We start from the raw sequence: 22,245 nt of genomic DNA, 5'->3' as shown, positions 1-22,245 counted from the left end.
CAACAAGACAGTGGCGACAATTTGCTGCGAGGTTCTGCAAACTGTGATCACATGTGTGAAATAAAGACCCCTTGACGTTTTAGATGAATGAAATGGATGGTTTATTTGAGTTGAGATCAATGCTTTAGGCAATGACAAAAAGAAGATGGAGAAAAAAAGGATACAACACAGTGAACACTTTTTCACCTGCTGCTTTTTACCAAGCAAACATGTCATATGTGCATTTATGGAATTACACTTCTTATTCTGACAGCAATTGCTCTAGAGGCTGGGATGAGATCTTTCCTCAGGGCATAAAACATCATTAACATTGTTATTGTTTGAGTTCTTTTTTTCACTTTTTTTTCTGCTGTTAATTCAAAGGAGTTTTATTTACATGACAGATCTACAGTATTGACTGAATAATTTCTATATAGTGCAAATATGCAAATAGCTGCTGAAACATGAAAGAATACATACCCTACGTGCAATTATGTAAATTCTCTTTGGTTATTCATTCAGTTATTCACCTCTGTACTCGCTCATGCATTCATTTGCCATATTAGGAGCTGGCCGTCATGCCCTGTAAGCGGCGGGCACTCTCCGCAGGCTCTGTGGGGAGACAATGGAAAGGGAGAAAATCCTCCTCTCCAGTCCTGTGCTGCAAGTTGACCCATTCACAGCACTCACACCATATGGAGAGAGATGGCTTTGAAGAGGCCCATAAAGCCCTCGGTACACAACAAGGATAAGGATTCAGTGCACCGACACATGCCTAGACATACTCGCACACACAGCTGACCTCACACACACACCTACACACACACACACACACACACACACACACACACACACACACACACACACAGCAACACAGTGTACTTGAGCATTTTGTGTTTCCTGCTCAGGTCTCACATACTGAGCTTCTGCTCTCAACAAACAAAGTTTTGGTTGATATTTTTGAATCTTCAAAGAACTGTGAATTAAATGACATACCAGATAAAAAATGTCATTAAACTCCTGCTGCTTAATGTGATGAAAAATTAGGTTTTGACAAGCAATATTATTACAATAAAGATCACACTATTCATGAGAAACACTGATGTGGTAAATGAGGGAGGGAAGAGATGAAACTTCTTCGGTGTACGGTAGATCAACAAAGAAAAATAAATGAGCACCCTCAGGTGAGTTCAGAATTTCACCCACACCTTTGTACCTAACACTTCCAGTGTGTTAGTAAATGTTTGCCTTCTTGTTTTCATGCGCAGCAGGTTATGAGCTCCTCTTTTCAAGGGCACTGTGGTGGGTCAATGCAAAGATTACTCTCCATCAAAACTAATGTGAAAAAGGCACACATTATGTTTAGAACACATGGCTCTGATCAGACATTTGACCTCTACGAAATCTGCAGTCACTAATTTTGGGCTTTCTTCCCTCCTATAGAGAGGGACTGCAGAATTAATGAAAATGATGAAAGAAAGTGCAGAAAAATAAAGCACTGCACTGTTTTGTGTCAGAACTGGCAGGTCACTGGGTGGTACTTTCAATCTTAAGTTGCTTTACTGTAATTGTGTGTGTTTATACGTGTGTGGTTTTCCCCTACCTCCATTCTCCCTTAACCTCACATTCATTTGAATTGATTTATCAAGACTAGAATAATATTGATCAGGAGAGAAGAAAGGCATAGCAACATGAAGATGTATGACTAATTCTCAGTGCAAGATCATGAAACAAAACGATGTTGTGTTGTGGAAATATAAAATTTATGCTGAAGCAAGAGTCTGACACAAAGCTGGAGGGTGACAGAGCATCCCAGTGCGACACCTAGAGTAAATTAGAAATATGTTTAGCCTGTCAAACGTGTGGCAGCAACTGAGAAAACAAGAATACATGTATAACAAAACACACCCTCAGCTAACCTTTAATATTATCTGAGTGAGTCGATGTATTAGCTGCTTATTAGTTACGTCATATTGCGACATCCACAGTTGGTTATCCTTTCAGATTAAAATGAGCTGTTCTTGTCTTTCTTTAAGGTGGGGGAAATGTAACGAAGGTCAAACTTGACCAGAAGTCTGGATACTTTACTCAAACATTAACTGATGACACTATTGTTTTCCTCTGCCACATTTAACAGAGTTAGTTTGTACTTTTACTTAACTTTACTTATTTTTGAATACTGAGATACAAATTAGCAAAGCTAGAGCAGCACATGTGTCTTTTTATTGGACATTCATTCCAAATTAAGATTTTACTCCCAAAATATTTGATGGTCATGTAAAATATGACTTCCTGTTATAGACTGAACTATCGATCAATTAAAAAAAAAAAAAAAAACATCACACCCACCAGCTACAGGAAAGAAATGCTAATTAAACAATAATGCATTATAATAAGGTTATTGAGTTATAGTGGTGCAACATTCACAGAAGCTGTTCCCACATTTGGTGATTTTTCTATTTTCTTTGAGTTGATTTTGCTAAAAATACTTTTTTTTACATTTCCCATCATAACTCTTGCCTTTTCTCTCACTGCACTGTATTTTTTTATTTGTTTTATCATTATTATTTTCTTTTTTTCACACCCTTCACAGAGGCTTCTAGGTCTTCCACCTCCACTGTGTGAAAACTTCTTGATGCTTGGCGATTGTATCACCTTTAAACTGTTGGGTCACTTGCAGTTCAAAATGTATAAAACAGATGAGGTATGACATCAGTCTAGTATCTAAAGGAATGATGGTTGAACTGACAAAGTGTTCATGTTTTTCAGTGTATTCATCATTTTTGAGTTATGTGTGTGCTACAAAATGAAAAGAAGCGAAGTGAAAAAAACTGTACACAACAGCCTTTTATTTTACTTCCCCCTTCTCGTGCAGTGTTCTTTTTTTCTTCCACAATAAGTCCAGGCTGTCCCTGAGCATCCACCACACGCACAGCCTGAAACCATGCACACTCCATGTTTGGGTAAACTGCGTAACAAATTGGAGAAAAAAGGGTGGCACCAGAGACATGAAGTAAATTCCCTACAGGACAATAGTATGCTGTATTATTAAAACAACAGCAGAAGTCCTGCTAAGATGGGGGAACATGCTCATCGATGATATCAAGGTGAATGAACACACACACACAGCAGTGAGCAAGCTGCTACTCAGGCTGCATGGTGGGGCTCACACTGAGGACTAGGTGCCTGGCTGCATAATTGGGAATTATTAAACATGGCTCTCGCAGCGATGTGATCATGAAATTGTATTTTCAGTCTTGAGGGATGAAGGCAAGAATTAAAATGTTAGCGTTTGTGAGGAAGCATGGAAAAAAAATTGAAGATTCTTGTCCTAAACCTCCTATGATTCAATTTCTTTTAAGAGACAATGAAAATGCATTTGGACAAGCAAGGAGATGGATGATACAGACTGCTGTTGTAAAATGTGGATTGCTGTAAATTGCAATCTGGATAAATATTTCAATGGTGACGAGACAAACAGGATGAAATGCAGGGGGGAGAAGTTGTCCATTTCTCTTCTTAAAGCAAGGAAACTAACAAACCATAAGTAAAGCTCGGCGATGACATGAATCATCATTCAACACGGTTTTAAAAGTTGTTGCTTAGACAGACTCTGTGTACATGTTATGGAGAATTATGCATCTATACTAATTTACATGTCAGTATATCATGTTAATAGTCAATACAAAATATTTCTGATTAAGAAAATGTTTGTATCTTTAAATAATAAAAGATAAGGAAGTAGAAAAAAAACAGACCTTATTCATTTGTATGGACAATGGGTTTAGAGGTGTTACATGATTCACTAAAAAATACATGCTGCTGTATAATGAGAAATAACTTGATGTTATATTATACAGAAATGTAAAAATATAACAAAAACACAACCATTTAATATGAATATGAATATAAACATACAAATAACCCTCCAGGGATCTCATTAAGATCATTTGAGGAAGTAAAATATTGAAAAGCTCAGTTGGTGCAAACATTGTATCTTCAATCATTATTTTATCTGTCTAATTTTTATATTGTTATTTTTTAAACTCTGCCATGTGCAGTGACCTTGAGTGCTCAGAAAGGCACCTTTGAATAAAATGTATTATCATTATTATTGCTGTTGTAATTGGTATTATTAATTACAGAGTGGAAAGCATAGTAAGTATGTCATGACTGAAACTTTTGATACTGAAGAGCATATCAACCAGTGATGTCATTATATTTTTAATCCACCCCAGGGGGCCATGCAACAAGGTTCTCTGATAAGAGTATTTTATCTATGCGTAGATGCACAGAGACAAATCAATCACACAAAAAGTGCTTTGTAAGATGTATGAAAGTAAGAATTTCAATGCATAATATTGTTTGTTAATGCAGCAATTAAACCTGTATGGTTTGAATAATTTCACATAAGTTCAATTGTGTTTATAAAATAGACAGTGTTCGGGAAAGTTCTTTATAGTAAAAAAAATAAAGAAAATGTTTCTTGGAGTTTGAAAATCTGTTGAATGTGTAATCTGTTTATCAATCTGCAGAAGTTAACATGGAGCGTGTCTCTAACACCGTCATCACAACACTCGATCGTACATGTCATGCAGTTGATTTCCTCAAAATGCTTAAATAAAGACATAAATATCACATCATTTCTGTGTGTTTATGATCAGGAGCTTTTTCCATAGCAAACTGACATCATATTTACATTTACCAAGAGGGGTTTATTTATTTGTAACTCTGCTTAAATCAAACACACTGCTTCTAATTGTATTTCATTTATAAAACCACAAATGTCATCCATAAAAATAAAACCAACAACCTTCATCAGTTCAAACAAATATTAACCTAAAATTTGCAAAGGGAGCAAATCAGTGTGACAGGCGACCCACGTCTTTGTAATGAGTTCATCTCACTGAAATCATTCATTTGGAGCTGTAAGCAGAACATTTTCCTCTACAGCCGCAGTTTCAAATCACAATGCAATAATATTTTCCAGCTTAATCTGAAATGATGTTGGAGAAAAAACGGTGAAGCAGAGGAGCAGAGGATGTTAGTGATTGTCAGTTATTGCTCATGCTCTCATGGATTACTTAATTATCAGCCCATGCCGACGTTCTGCTCTGTTAATGGTTGGCAATATGGCCTTTGCCTCACTTAAGGAATAAACTGTATTGCTCCATATCTCTCCATCTTGTTAAGAATACATCCTCCCACATACATAAATATCCCTTACCTTCTCTCTTCACTGCTCATATAGATCATTTATGCTGGAAGAGTTATAGTTACCGAAGCAGAATCCTGATGAGATTCAATGCCATTTAAAAATAACAGTTTATTTAATATGGACTCTCTGCCTGTTTCCCTGCAACCTGCTTTTATTCACCTTTGCAAAATTGGGGATATTGACACACTGGCTTTGTGATTTTAAATCATGGGAAGTGCAACATTTGAAAGAGATTGTTGTTGCCCAGAGAGGGATCTGTCTGCAGGCTGAAAGAGAGGGGCAGAACCTGTATCTACGAGTGGGCAGAACGTGTACATATCCAATCACAAAGTAGTGAGAGTATTTGCCTCAGACAACTTCATACTTTGATAAATCTGAGCTAATATGTCACTCAGATAATAGTTGCACATGGTTGTTTGAGTTTGCCTTGTTTTAATATTAACAATGTGTATGTTATTTAGGCTGCATATTAACCATTAAGTAAAGATGAAGATTACTGAGATCAGTTTTTCTCTGTACTTTCATTTTAGCGCCTGAGTGTGGGTTGATTTTTACACAAAAAAAAAGCTGAGTTGGTATTTGGCACTCATCTGGAAATGGTGATATTTAGAAGTTTGGCAGTGAGAAGTAAGTTGGCAAGCAGGAGGAGTCTTTAGTGTTTTGGACAGTTTAATTTTACGTATTCTTTTGTACTAATAGCTGGTACTGAGGCAGGATTACCAAAAAGACATGCTTTCTGTTGAAGTATTGTTTTCGAGAGATAAAATCTAAAAGAGCAAAAGCATGACACCAAGTAACATTAAACCAGTACATCTGCTCATCTTTTGTAAGCTAACTAACAGTGGGTACGGTTACATGATGTTTTTTAATTCTGAATGAATAATTCTGAATTAAATAATTCGGAATTAAAGTTTTCTCCTTCGTGTTTACATGGAAATATTAATTCCGAATTGAGGTTAACATGGAAAACACGTTTAATTGTTTTTATTCAATTCCTCTTAAGGTCTGGGGGTTGGGAAGGGTTCTGATTGGACAGGGGCGGGCGTGACGTATTTACGTTTACCGGAAGAAAACAGACTCCAGTTCCTGCTTCTTTCATTTTCGGTTACAACATGGAAGACCACAAAATAAGTTCAAATGTCGCTTTGATTTTGACTATAGTTGTTAAAAAGCAGCTCGACACAAACTTACTGCTTCACTTTTGTCAGCTGAGGAGGAGAAGAGAGATAGACGACTGGAGAAGGGAGGCGGAAGACCGGACTGTGGCGAATCAAAGCCGGTTAGTGCAACGGCTGCTCTACCTCATCCTGAAATATGAGCCCGCCAGCGCGGAGTATGTGCGTCATCGCGACAGGACAAGGGAACGAGCAATCGCAGAATGATCGGAATTAATTTAAAGCGGAATGAACGTATACATGATAGAGGAATTATTCAATTCGGATTTAAAATCAGAATAAACCAGACACTTACATCGGATTTAAGTTTAATTTGGATTTATCATTTTCATTCGGAATTAGGTGTTTACATGGTAATTTAAAATCTTTTTAAAGAGGATTTAATCTTAATTCGGAATTAAAGAGGAATTAAAAGTCTCATGTAAACGTAGCCAGTAATAAATCAGAGTTTACAAAGTTTAGTCATTGTTACGTAACAGTTCATAATCTGACGTAGCTACAAATCAACACATGACCTCACTGCTCTGCATCCTGATAAAAGATGAAAAAAGAAAAGTAGGATTAAAAAGAAGATCTGTACTCATTCATTCATTCAGAGAAACACTACCAACTTCGTCCAGAGGGGACGCCAGAATCAACACAACATGGAAACTCATGGAGACTTTAAGGAGAGTTTAGAAAGTTATTTCCATAAAACAAGAATAAAAGAAGATAAAACCAATTCATTTTAAATCAGTGTGTCTGCTCACCTTTTGTAAGCTAACCAATGGTAAGAAATCAGTTTTGTCATTGACACCTTGCAGTTAATAATCATACATAGCTCCAAATCAATACTTAACCTTATCACTCTACAACCTGCAAAATAATAAAAGAGTCCTAAACAAAGAAAAAACAAATGAATGGAATATTAATTTGCTTCCACAACAAAGTTTCAGCAAGAGCCACACCACCTGAAGAGCAGTTTTCATCCAGGGTAAACACTACTGATTTTTTTCAAAAGGGGTCACCAGAATCAACATAACAGGAACATTTCTCAGAGTGCCTTTAAAAAAGTGAACCATGAAGTCAGTGAGTGAGGGAGTGCTGAGTTTGGGCATCAAGAGGGATCCGTTGCATAAGTAAGTGAGTGTCAGACAGTTGAAGGAAACCAGAACAACATATATATTTTTAAATGTGTTAGTTTCCACTAATGGGTTTAATTAATCACATTTTATGTGATGCTTAACTACAAGGAATAAAAGGCACTTTTCTGCTTATTTATTAAAAACAAGTATTAATCATTCAAAATGTAAAATCAGAATGATTCTAATATTGTGTAAATATAGTAATAACAGTCACAGTTCAAGCTCATGTAGAACATATGATATGACTTTTATACATACAAAGGTACGTTGAGTTCTTAAGTGGAAAACATGGGATGGGATCCGGGTCCTCAACAGTTAAAGTAATATCTCATAAAAATTATTATTAATAAACCACATTTTATGAGATATTACTTGCATATTTATCATTAAGACCTGAATCACATTGAGTATGAAATTACAGCAGAGATACCTGCAGTGTGTATCCGCAGTAGTTGACCACACACTTGCACCCAGAGAACAGCACAAGGAGGACAGTGAGGGACTTATAGTGTAATTTGTTCCACTGACCTCCCCACACTCTCACCAGGAAGTGTCCTCTGCTTTACACCTTTGCTGCAGTGTCCTGTGCACAGCAGTTAGTTTGCTTAAACTGGCTTAGACATCCGTCTACGATTGCCTGGTCAGTGTGTTTTTTCTCCCATTGGCCCGTTTGCAGTGAATATCCAACATTAATATCCACACACATCTTTTGCCACTGGATTATTGAACATTAATTGCATTAGCATTTTCTCTCTGACAACATGGTGGCCTCTTATCTGTGATCTTCAAACTACGACTGGGAACTATTGATCTGGGCCATGTTGTCATTCAGATGATAATTAGGAGCAGGTGAAAGGTCAGCCTCCAATCAGTTTGAACATCTGGATGAGAGTTCCTCAAGGACAATGGGAGCTGCTGGATGCCACCACTTGGTTGGGCCCTGCATGTCTTTATGTGTCGCAGTCCATTATACAAATTGTCTAATTAATTCCAACATTCAAGCGGAGTGGCCCAACAATCAATGGGGAGAAAACACAGGGAGATGAGCCCAGTCAGAGCCATGAGTAAACTGTACTACCAGTGATTAGAACCAAAGTAGGGGTTATGCACCAAAGGTATAATTTTGAACTTATCGGCAGGAAATGACAAAAGGTTAAAAAATACCTGGGGAATATTAAAAGTGCTGCTCCAAAGCAAAGGAGAATATTTGGTGACTGATTTTTTTTGGCAGCTTCCTAAAAACACTATTCCCATTAATCTGTAACATTAATCTGTAATATTAACAACATTCTGACTGAGTTTTAAGGGTTGTCCTATCACAGGCTATTATCTTTAACATGCAAATGGTATTATTAGCAGACCAAACGTATGTCATTCCCAGAGTGGTAGGAACAGAGTTCAAAAGAATCATTTTACAGAGATCCCACTTTGCAAAAAGTAGTTCAATGTATTCTCATTCATGAGTAAATAAAGGTTATCTCCATGGGAACATTAAAATCTGTTGCTGCTGCACTTATGTTATCATTAATGTAATGAATAATTCTGTTTGCACACTACAAAAGTGCTTACAGTAGAACTTTGGAAGAATCATGAGAACAAATTGTGTAAGACACTCCTAAATGGTCTTGTTCTGAGTGCTTAAGTGAGGAAAACATCATCTTTCTCACAGTCTTTAATACCAAGCTGTACAACTGAAACTTTGACCACTTTGAATAACTGTGTGTATATACACACAGCTTGACAGAAACCTAAGCAGCCAAGACAACAGATGTGGATCAAGTTTTCTATAAGTAAAGAAAAGCTCTGTGAAAAAGAGAAGCTGCTGTTCAAGCCTAAATTATAATACCTTGTAAACATGAACGTAAAGAGCTTGTTATTCACAGTGGGGGCTCCTGTTGCTACAAAGAAAAAGCTTATCGCGGTTTCTGCTTACATGTTGCAATGTCATTGAACAGCTAAACTGCACTCAGTCCAATTGTGCAAATGAAAAATATGAATGATAATCAGTGTGTGTGCCTTGGGAGGATGCAAACAAACAATGCAACTATTGCCCCCTTGTGGTTTATGTGCACTCATGGGTTTAAGGAAAGCTGGCAGCCATCAGGGACAGCAAATATGTGGTGTCTAACAAAGCTTGGTTTTAAGACATAAGATAAATATTCATGCAGCAGAGGAGGTGCTTATCAATGTAATTTAATGTAATAATCATGAGGGACATCAGAGGGAATCAGGGGTGTAAAGTTTTGTATTTAAGGGATGATATTTAAGAAATATTATGATTTCATAGTGCAACTAAACCTGAAGAGTTCCTGCATTTAATTCTCACACCATTGTTATCTCTCAGTGCCTCTTTGCTGTCTCTCTCTCTCTTTTACTCATTATAGCAGAGTCAATTCCAATGTCACTTAAAGTCACAGCTGTAATTTATTGGCTGCTTAATACTGATGGACAAAGGTCATGAGCAGTGCTGCGAGGCGTTCTATCAGGTATATCTGTGCGGGTCATTAACCTTGACCTGGTGTAAATGCACTTCAGTCCAGGAAGCTCCCCCATCCTGCATGCACACATTTTTATGCCCCCAAGAAGTTCCTCACTGTGACAGCCACTCACTCTGTTAGCTCAAGTGCTTTAAACTTGCCTTAATTGTCATATGGAGCCAACACAGCTTTCTTAATTGATCTGACCTTTCACAGTGCTTTCTAATTTCCAATCCCGCTTTCATTGTTCCATCTGGCACTTTTACAACGACATCTGGTTGACTGTACTTTACCCGGTGATCTCTGTACAGTTATTTTTAAACTTAATGTATGCTTCAACAGATGTTAGTTTTTATAAGTGAGTGAGGAGCTGGACTGCACCCTGCCTCACAATCCTTTGTACATAATGCTGCTCCTCGATTCAAATACTGACACTGATAATTAGACGCCAGGATGTAGTCAAACTCTGTCCTATCTTGTTTGGTTTGGCTTCTTTTTGTCAGTTCTCTATAAGCTAGATGCAAGCTCAGTGCAGCAATCTCTTAACACTTTTCATAAATAGAACAATAGCTTTCATTAAATTGAAAAATACGAAATTTCAGATTTTTGTTTAAAAGTAAGAAGATGGTAGAAACATTTGATTAATAGGTCAAATATTGACTGAGGGCATTGCTAACAGCTGACACTGAGAGTCACAAAGCTCACTTTCATATTCTAATAATGCTGCGACTTAGATTACGTCCTGTGAAATTCCAAACAGACATGATCCAATATTTCCTTCACTTTCACAATAAAAGCTTCTTTCTGTCTTTCTTGTTTTTATTTTTGTTTATTTGAAATTTAAATTTAAACTGATACCAGTTGATCACCAACAATAGGTCAACTTCTTCCCTTCACATCTTTAGAATTGGTTTTGCAACTTTAATCTGCAATCTTAGATACTCATTCTGTATTACATTCCTCTTAAATACTGTAAACCATTTAACCCACACATTGCAGCTCTCTGGTTTTGTCCTTCCTAACCCCTAACACTGACTTTTTTTTTGTGGACTTCCACATTTTTTTCCTCTGAAAATGTAATTGACATTTTCCAGGAGATAAATTTCCTATGGCCTGAATTTTCATGGGGAAGTGCTCGGGATGGCTCTCCTAGCAGGCTGTTAAATTAGTGACATATAATTGACTGATTAAACGCTTATTGATTGCTGGGATCCAGATGATAGATAAAGAGGATATGGATCCACTTACCCTTGTATATCACACTGTCCAGACAATAAGAAGCTGATTTCTCACTTGCGCTGTATTTTAAGGAATGAAGGTGCCAATGTTATTAAAACTGCTATGAATTTTTGTGCACGGGTTGATCTAAGTGGCTAAACTGTTTGCCCAATGAGGCTATAGTCCTCAGAGTAGACAACCTGGGTTCAGATCCAGCTCACTCCTCTGCCAATCTCCACTATCACTTCAAAGTTTCTATCCACTGTCCATCTTCTAACAACGGCATGAAAATAGCCCCAAAATAAAACTTGAAAAGATGCAGAGAATTATCAGTGTTGTGACTTTTTCTTTTATGCCATTTCAATCAACTTATACCAAAAATGAAATGCATTGTGTTTGTACTGTTTCCAGCATAAATACAGCCATGTTTGGTAGCTTTACGGCTTTAGAAGACAGGGATTGACAAGCAGCAGCCTCAAGGTCAAAGTCTACTGCTCCCCAGAAAGCCTCTAGCCACTGCTAGACACGTCTTCCCTCCTGAGCCATGCTAGTACAAACACACCACAGAACATCTGTTCGCAAACAGCCCTGATGGAGCCATACTGACACCAATCGCGCACCCGCCGCCCGCACCTCAACACCCAACTCCCTGGCCGGGGCCAGATGGCAGCCCACGCTGGCGCTCCCTCCTCTTCCTGATCCAGGACAAATCATGAGGAAGAATTGCCTGCAGGTACTGCCTCAGGCATGCCTGTGCCACTCACCACTGACCACCCTCTGGTGGCTTCCAATGTTCCCTTCTGTCAAAAGACAAATTGTCCAACAGACTGCTCTTTTATGAATTCACCCTGCGGTCCATTTCTCAAAAGAGGTTAAGGAAAATCCTTGGCCTGAGCTGCTCAACTTTGAGAAAAACTCAGTTCTTTGCAAAGTTAAGAGTCTACTCTTTGCTGTTGTACACAGCAAAGCATGTGGACTTTGACGAGGGACTACTTCTTAATCTAAGTTCAAGTGGCACAGATATATTTCTACCACCCTCTGTGCCTGACCCCTGACTTATGTGCTCTGTTACAATCATAAATAAGAACTTTGGTGGAATAAAAAGAGAACCTTTGATAATTTAATTTAGACATTTTCAAAAAAAATTAACAAATCTGACTGTTGAAACAATCTAAATTGCAGTGATGGACAGTAACAAATTTACTTTAGCTACTTATGCTCTGAAGTCAAAAGATTAGTTTTCTGTCTCACTTAAACCCTTTTTATGCAGTTCTTTGTGTGGTTTGTCTAAGTGGTTTGCATCATTGAACATAGAGCAAACAGAGCAACTGAAGTCATATAAGGCAGTTTATTTTCGTGGTGGTAATGATGGCTACTGCAGAGAAGGATGAATATTCTTCTCCTGAGCACCCATGGACATATCTTTAGCCCATTTTTGAGGTTTTTGAAATGACGTGATTCATATTGTTTTAAATCTTTACTCTATTTTTCACACACAAACGTCATCACGGCCTACAAAAGTCCCTGTCCAACATGAGCAAGAGTGTGGAGGCGTGTAGATAAAGTTGTCTGCGCTTGTTGTATATAGTTACCATTCTTATTCAATGGTTTGTTGGTCAAATGACTTTTTATGGATTTGCTCGCCATTGTCAGATTTTTTTGTTTTTTTAATCCATGTTTTCTCTAGCTGTGGATTCACTAAGGACTCCATTTGCAATGGAAAAAAAACCTGAATGTTTTCTTAAGGTGTGAGGCTGGCTGACATTTTCCCTGGCAATCAGTGTTATTGTTTCTATAATTTTGAAGCTCCAATTTTTAAATTTTTTAAAATGTTAGCGTAAAAATGTACTTAATGCTTTTTGAGTTAACAATAATGTAGCAGGATATACAAATATGTTTTCATGACTGCTCTCATGTATTGATGTTTTGATATTTATCTAAAAATGAGTTTGAGTACTTGAGTAATTTTAAATGCAAGTACTCTGGTAACTTGAGTAATAATTTGACTCAACAACATTCACTGGTATTGGAGTGATATTTGACCAGAAGTAGCCCCTCTATACTTTGACTCGAGTATTGTAGTGGTGTAGAGACACACACTTAGTTTGAACCAGGGGATTTGTGTAGTACTACTTTAAATATATTCCTTAGCTAGCTGAGAGAAAATGATTAATTTTACTCCCATGACTGTTTGGTAAATAAGAAGCTTCACACCTTAACATTTGGGCTTTCTCTGTTGGTCGTGGCCTTGTCAACAAATATGATTTCATTCTTTATTCCAAGCCAAGTTCGGGCTGGCTGCTGGGTGCAGATATATTCATAAATTCTCAAAAGAAATATAAGAAGTAAAGGAAGAACCATATTTTTTCTATGATGACAAATCTTATCTTTTTGGTATTTGGTTGAAGGATATTTTTTCAGGCGCCCCACGTACAGAGGCTACAGTCCTCGTTGCAGAGGTCGCTGGTTCAACTACCGGCCACGACCATTTGCTGCATATCTTCCCCCACTCTCTACTCCCCACGTTTCCTGTATCTCTTCAGCTGTCCTATCCATAAAGGCAAAAAAGCTCAAAATATAAATTAAAAAAAGGGACACTTCTTCCTCCACACCACACAAGCAGTGCAGATATCATTGAAGAATAAGAACTGTGACTTCTTTCAACAGGTATTCATGCTTTATTTGTGGCCAAGGGCAACAAGTAAGATGTAAGACTGGAGAATAAACACTCTACAAGCTAAAAAAAAAAAAAAAAAAGACTACTTCCCTTATCTGGACCTTTCCTACTCATTTCAAACACTGTACCATTTTAAACAAATTTTATACCTGAGGTTAAATCTACAAACCTGAGAAAAAACCCAGAAAGTGTGAAAATTCCTCCACTGATCACTCAATTTAGCTGATAGCACTATGTGTGAGGGGGAAAAAAAGGACAAGAGGGAGAAGAAGGTAAAAAAAAATATCTCACACAAATCCCTCTGCTTTGTTGCAGCAGCCCACATTGATCCAGCACATTAATCATAAGCGCACAAACAGCATGTTGTGTCTGGTGGTAATTGTAACTCTTAACTTGGCCTTAAGCTACTCTCAACATGAGCTGATAAACCACTTTTTTACTTCAACACAATGCAGGACATGTTTTTTTTTGTCAATGGCAGCTTGTGAGCTAAAAGCTTCCAGCAGCTGTGTGACAAAAGGCAGTTTATCTTTGCCCAGTAATGCCCCCCCCAACACACATATACACACACACACACACACACACACACGCACGCACGCACGCACACACACACACACACACACACACACACACACACACACACACACACACACACTTACTGCTTACTGCTTACTTCCCTTTGAATTTCACACCTCCAGCCAGAGTCATGTTGATGAATTTCTTACAAAAAATTTGACACCTACTTTAACATTGCAATACTATACATTTACAATCTGACTGATTCTTTTGCTCAGACAATTTTCTTTTCCAAACTGACATCATCTCTTAATTAATAATGTGAATACAGATAAAAATAATAAAATGAAAATTGCCCAAGATAGAGGGGCTGGCTGGGATCATGTCGATATGGGTTTTAGGGCCAGGAAACTGCATAAAGAAATAGCCATGGTAACGCCACCATGGATTTTTTAACAAATATGCCCTTCAACTGAGCGCATTATCATCCTGTCCGCAGTGCAAATAAACTATGACTTGCCTCATTTCTTTTTAAGATAAAAGACCAGTCGTTTAGGCATAATGGCTGAGGCCAACAAAATGAAATTATAAACCATTCAGTAAATCAAGCACACAAGGGGTAACTTTTCTAATAAAAGATTCTAGAACTTTAATTAATAGCAGTCGTTAATGCTCGTTCAAAACTTATCGATTTAAACATAACAATATGTTAAAATAATGTATCCTGCAACAGTCATCACCCTCCCTTGGCGGGGCCTCTGCTCACAGCACATTGTAATCAACAGATTGTTAGACATGCATTTTCTGGGCCACTGACAGGGCCTGATGTATGAGGTCAAAGGGAACGTTCGTAGTCCATCCATTGCTGCAATTTATTATCTTATTTTAATTGTATACACAAACATTGAGGTGATTTAGGTGACACAGTGGAAAGATGAAATCCCTTTATATTAAAAGGGTTGCTCACCTCCAGAGCCTACTGCCAGCAACACTTTTCAATGACTGCTTTTAACAACATGGTTATTATTTTATTGATCAGGGTTTTATTACAGATTTGACACCCATGTTATGTGTTAATCGAACTGCATATAATTTTTGACACATATTTTATGAGATTATGACTGCAATTAATTTAATAACTATTATTTTTTCGGTGATTTCAGTCTTAACAAGGTTTGTGGGAGAGTGCTCCATTCATCTTGGCTGTGTTGTCACTCATGCACTCTCTGGCACAATGGTGCAGTGCATGACCTTAATGGAAGCCATGGAAATGGCCAATCGAGCTTACATCCCCACTCCCCAGCTCGTTGTGGAGCCACCTCCTTTTGTTCTAGGAGGTGATATCGCTATTAAGAAAGCCATTCATAGCCATATAATTCCTCCTTTCTACACATAAATGCTCTAAGCTTATGGGAAAATTATACAAGTCAGCCTTCGCGAAAAAGTACTTTGAGTATGTTTCATTTCTCAAACAGTGTATGTTTAACCTGGGAAGAAAAAAATCGGCAATATAAGGAAAGATTAATATCTTTTCTTAAAACACAAATTATGCAACATTGGCTTTACGCACTGTAAATCAGGAGAATGTAGATACGTGCTGATGGTAAGGAAGAGCGGGAGGACAGGGACCATAACGGTGTGTCAACCTGAGATAAAGCTCACACATATAAAGGCAGATACAGAATTACAGCTATTGTTGGTCAATAGCCTCCATCTGTGTCTCATCTCATCCCTGAGAAGTTCACATCTGCTGAACATGGCACAATTTATCTATCAGAAGCCTTATTAATTAATAGTTCATCTAATCCTGTATAATTGAGGGTAGATCTGGCATGCCATTAACTGGTATAATAAAGAGAGGGATACCTCCCGCCCACCTGAGCACATGGGAGAAACCTCCTCCGCTCTGGCTCTTTGTGGCGTTGTCAGCAAATGTATTCTTTTGCACTGAGCAGTAGTTAACAACTTATAGGTTTGTCAAACCAATTTCATTCTTTTTAAATCTTCATAGCAATTATCTCTTTGCATAATCAGTTTTAAGACCTTGGGGCTCTACTGGGTGTTATAACGTCTTTAAAATAATTGTTCAGATAGTAATTTGAAGTTTTATAGAAATTGCTTAATAATCAGATCCCAAAGTCAACATTTGGCTGAGAAACTAAGTTGTAAATGGAAAGGACTTCATGGGGCTTTGACAGAAAAGACAGAAAAGAGGACCAGCTAAAAATAAAACGTCAGAAGTTGGAGCCAACTCAACATAAAAGCATGTGTCTGTGCACAGATTTTAAAGATTGCCTTCTTGCACACTTGAGTTCGAAAGTATGTTCATGTGTGACAGAGACTCTTAGCTGTTCAAAGACAGATATGTTTTTCAGAGACAGAGTACTCAATTGAGATTATTTTACCTTTACTTTTTGAAGCACCAATATAAATAGCTGTTGAAGATCAAACTGAGGGTTTGTCTTTTTTGAGTGTTTAAAAGGCAAACCCTACATAAAGGGCAGGAGGGCTACATTTTTGCTTTTTCCCAATAACCCTTCCAATGAGATGTATCTGAGTTAAAGACTGTATAAGAAAGATGAAATGACGGTGGGTAAAAACAGACCTGGCATGTCAGTGACTTGCCAGATAGATCTTTCTGTCTGATGTAAAAAGGGACAAAGGAAGAACAAACTCCATATTCCCATAGCAAGGACAAATACAATAAAATACAGGTCTAACAAAGTGTTCACCTTGTCTCCTGAAATACAGATGAATCACAACCCTCATTATCACTTTGACACAGCAAGGAGGTTTGCTTTATGTATGCTACTTAAGGAGCATCTCATAATGTGCACTGACCAAACCCAATCATAATCTGTCTTGCCCAATAACAACAAGACAATGCTTTACACAAAATGTCTGATGTCATATCATCATTACACTAATAGCAAAAGCCTGGGCTACTCTAAGCCTACCCAATTAGTCATTTCAAACTGCTTATTGGTGAAAAGGCATCAATGATCACTTCAAGCGTTTAGCCTGTGGAGCAAAGCTTGAGTCATGGCCAGCATTGATTATCTGAAGAAGCAAATTGGTCTGTAATAATAGGTATTTGTCATAATGTCTGTGTAAAGCTGCAAGGAGTAATCATCTCGTAAAACGCTCTGCTGATTTATAGATTATGTTTGTTTTAATTATGCACTCATTTCTTTGTTGCCAATCCACACGTGCAAGTTTATATCTAGGATGTATGTAATTATTTTCAAAATCATTCTCATTTAACGTTTAGTAAACAACAGTTTTGCCCATGAGTGTTGTGGAAAAAAATGCTGCAATTATTATTTCAGTAAGTTTTTGTTTAATTCCCTGTCAACACAGCACAGATTACACAAAATGAGCTATCTATACTTCGGGAAAATATGTTGATAATGGTTGAGATGTGTGATGTGTCTAAACAATCAATTCAAATCATAACAAAAGATAGATAGATGGATGGATGGATGGATGGATGGATGGATGGATGGATGGATGGATGGATGGATGGATGGATGGATGGATGGATGGATGGATGGATGGATGGATGGATGGATGGATGGATGGATGGATGGATGGATGGATGGATGGATGGATGGATGGATGGATGGATGGATGGATAGATAGATAGATAGATAGATAGATAGATAGATAGATAGATAGATAGATAGATAGATAGATAGATAGATAGATAGATAGATAGATAGATAGATAGATAGATGCCCAGCCCAGTTTTTGGAAATGGAAATGGTTTATCCAACCACTAAAGAGAGCCCTCAGCCTTTCATTTAAGGTTTCCTCTATTTAAAAATGTGATGGAAATTATTCTAAGCTCAATAATCAGCAAATTCAACCCAACAATTTACTATTTGTGGGATGACTGTTCCATCCAGTCTACTAACAAAACTTTCAGCTATACAAATTTCACACAGAATATTGACTGTGTATAATGAAGTAGATTGCCCGAAACCAGAGAAGAAGCTCCAAAGCAGAACAATACAGCCTAAATGTTAATAGAAAAAAAATCTATTTAGCCTTTTTGTGGGTTGAATAACTTCAAGGCTTTTCACGAACACCCCATGGATCATCAGAAGGTCCCAGGTGGGACAGTTGCCTCAGGAAACTCTCCACTGTGGAGAGAATCCCCAGATGGTTTAAGTCATATACTGTTAGACGCCAAAGAATCCAATTTACTCCATTCCCATACTTCTTTGATTTCTTTTGCTTCGTAAGGTCATCTATCTGCAGTCTTAATTTGGAAACTGTGATTTCTTCCCTTTGTGACAAGAACCATCATCTGACATAAAGGTAGGCAGGTGCTTTTTAAGATTTTAAAAAAAGAATGTGACATACATGTTCAATGAGAGCAAATTGATCTTGAAAATGAATTATTGTGCTCTTAATTGGTTGAGAAGAAACACTCCCTCGAGCACAGAGGGTGGACTCTATTTTATAGGTACAGCACTTGAAGCAGATAAAAAAAAAACTGCTCCATAGAAAACTCTGTTAATGAAGACCATGAAAACTGTCAAATCAAATGCTCTTACCACAAGTGCAGTTAATTCATCAGAAGGAACTGATTTGATTTCTACTTCCGTCTCTTCTCATGCATGGTTCTAAAAGGTAATTCTTAGAAATAACCTTCAAATGCTGTTAGAAAAAAATCCTCCTCTTTTGCAAAAATGTTTACCGGACTTGAAACAGAAGTTTCTTACATAAGTTTTCACAAAGTATCCCCAGAAAGCCATGAATTTCTGACATTTTATGGCATTTTTATCTAAAATTAAAACCAAGTCTTAAAACAGCTTTTTAATCTATCCATCTTCCTTCGCTTATCCGGGTCTGGGTCGTTGGGGCAGCTGTCTCAGCATGAAGCCCAGACACTCCTCTCCCTGGCCACTTCCACCAGCTCTAGGATACAGAGGCTTTGTAATATTAATTATTGTTATTAGTCTTTTACATCTTACATCTAACAACCATCTATATATTCAGTCAACTAACCTTTGTTGGAGAAATCTAAAAGTAATATATCTTGTATTATCTTGTTTCAGTGTTGTGATTAACTATGCCCCAAAACCATACTTGTTTGACAACCATACAGTCTTTCATTTAATATATGTAAACAACTCAGATTATGTATTTTTTTATCTCTTATTTTGCACATTTTATCTATGAGAACAGTAAATTCTTCCTTTAAAGGTAAACTCAGCCTTATAGGGTTAGCCATGTGTAAAGGAAGAGAGTGAACATGGTATCAGCTGTCGTCTTCCCTTTGTATTATCCAGCCTCAAGGTGACATGGGAGTCTGCTCTCATCACCAGGGCACACTATGACACTTATTCTCTGTGGAACTTATTAAGAGGCAAAGGGGACCACTGCAACAGCAGCATGTTAAACAAACTAAGACATTTAGCTAAACATACACACGCACACACACACACACACACACACACGCATGCACACAACTGTCAAGTTACTGCCCCTCCAAGGTGACCTGGACGAAGCAAAATCGGTGGTTATTTAAAATGTCTTGACAAAATGAATGCTTGTACAGAGATAACAATATCCAAGATTTCTTGTGCAGCACATATGTTACGCATCTTTATTTCTAAACACTTTGAAAGGGATAATGTATACTTCTATTCACTGACCCGCTCATTATACATTATCCAGCTTATTACTAACTAATTATGCAAACTCTATTGGTTGAAGCTCATTTTATTGATTTAATGTTAATTTGAAAATCAACTGAGAACAACACAGTTGCTATGGAAGCCCTACCAACTGCCTATTTTTTAACTGCATAAATAAATCATCTTTAACATGATATTTTCATTCATGATAAACTCAAAATTAACCCCTTTAACAATGACGAAGTCACATTCACTGCTGAGGGTAGTGGTTGCTTTCTGTCTGTTTTCCTCAATTGCTAGGCTCCCTGTGTGTTTTAACTTCTTCTGATTGGCTCTGAATAGTTCTTCCTCTTCTTGTGTTATTTTCTTTGCTATTGTCAGCCATCAACCACAAATCTAAAATGTGGTGCTCTTTGTATAAACTGATAATGATATTAAGAAATACCATCTATGTTGTTGACCAATGCTATCAGAAACTACGGTGCCATTTGATGTAACAGATAATAGGTCATAACCTGCTGTGTTAAAAGGCCATTGCTGCTTCATGCATTTTAATAAGACATACATGTTATTTTTCAAATAAAAGAAAAACTCCCTTCTAAAAGAGAGGATGCTGGGTAAATGGTAAAAGGTGTATGATCTGTGTCTGGTCTTCTGACCACTCAAAGCGCTTTTACATTACTTGTCACATTCACCCATTCACTCCACATACATACACTGATGGCAGAGGCTGCTATGTAAAGAGCCCATCACTATCAATTAATCCCATTCATACACCAATATGAATAATGAACCACAGTTCGGGGTTCAGTGTCTTGTCCAAGGACAAGTCGGCATACGGACAGCAGGACCGGGGATCGAACCCCCGACCGTACACCAATAGCCCCACGTTAAATAACTGACCTCCTGAGCCCTTTCAAAACCTCCAGGCCTCTGAAGTCTTCTGACATGGGTCTCCTGGCAGTTCCCTGGCCAAAATATAAATTGAAGGGCGACCGCACTTTTAATTTCAAGGCCCCCGCGACTTTGGAACAGCCTCCCCTCCTCAATCAGGGCCGCCACCTCTGTCAACTCTTTTAAGACTCGCCTCAAAACACACTTTTATATTTTAGCATTTGAGTCCTCTAGCCCTGAATAGGTTTCAATCCCCAATGATGTGCTTTCCTTGTTGCCTGTTTGTCTCTTTTTGTATATATTGTACAGCACTTTGGTCAGCTTCTACTGTGTTTTTAAATGTGCTTTATAAACTTGACTTGACTTGACTTGATTTGACTTGACTTGACTTGACGACCAATAGCACAACCACAGTTCAGGGCTCACTGTCTTGTCCAAGGACACTTCGCCTGCGGACAGCAGGACCAGGGCTGACCATTGGGCTGACCACCAACATACCTGACATGTATTGACAAAGTGTGCAATTACATGTAATATAAAATGGCATTAGAAAAAAAAATTCATCTTGTTATTATGTCTAAACTATAACTCCCAAAAATACAACAATCTTGTGTAACTTCTTGAATAACCTCAACCTTCACCTCCAAAAGGTTTTTCAACGACTCCCCCACATGGGACTGATAGAGAACCTCACCACATGGTTGGCAGCAACTACCTGAAGCCAAACATCAGGGAGACAAAGGAGATGATAGTGGACTACTGAAGGAACAGGAGGCAGGCTTCCCCAGTCATCATCTTGGAGGAGGAAGTGGAGAGGGTGGACCAGTACCTTGGAGTCCAAATTAGTTATCACTGCAGCAACAACTATTCTATCTGGGGTCCAAAGCTAGTGAGGAAGGCCTGCTTTGTGGTTCAGCTAGAGCTGGACAGTCTGGGGTCAGAAGAAAATGAAGGACAAAATTCAAGCCATCTTGGATAACCCCTCTCACCCTCTCCATGACAAGCTGTGGCAGATGGGCAGCTCATTCAGCCAGCACATCATCCCACCCAGGTGCAAAACTGAACACTTCAGGGGGTCCTTTGAGACCACTTGCCAACATATAGGACAATCCCTGCAGTGTCTAACACACTAAGACCTGTATCACTCTCTCCCTCAGCATTGACTCTCTGCTGGTCTGATTCAGACTGCATTATATACTGGTACATACATACTGTACCGTACCACTCTGTACAGTTTTCCTGTACTCATTCATATGCCTTGTTTTTCTAACTGCTAGTTTTTGGCACTACCACATATTACTATAACTATTATTATAACT

The sequence above is a fragment of the Notolabrus celidotus genome, chromosome 1, assembly GCF_009762535.1.
Source record: "Notolabrus celidotus isolate fNotCel1 chromosome 1, fNotCel1.pri, whole genome shotgun sequence".
In the NCBI taxonomy this organism is placed as follows: domain Eukaryota; kingdom Metazoa; phylum Chordata; class Actinopteri; order Labriformes; family Labridae; genus Notolabrus; species Notolabrus celidotus.
Note: the sequence above shows the minus strand (reverse complement) of the source record.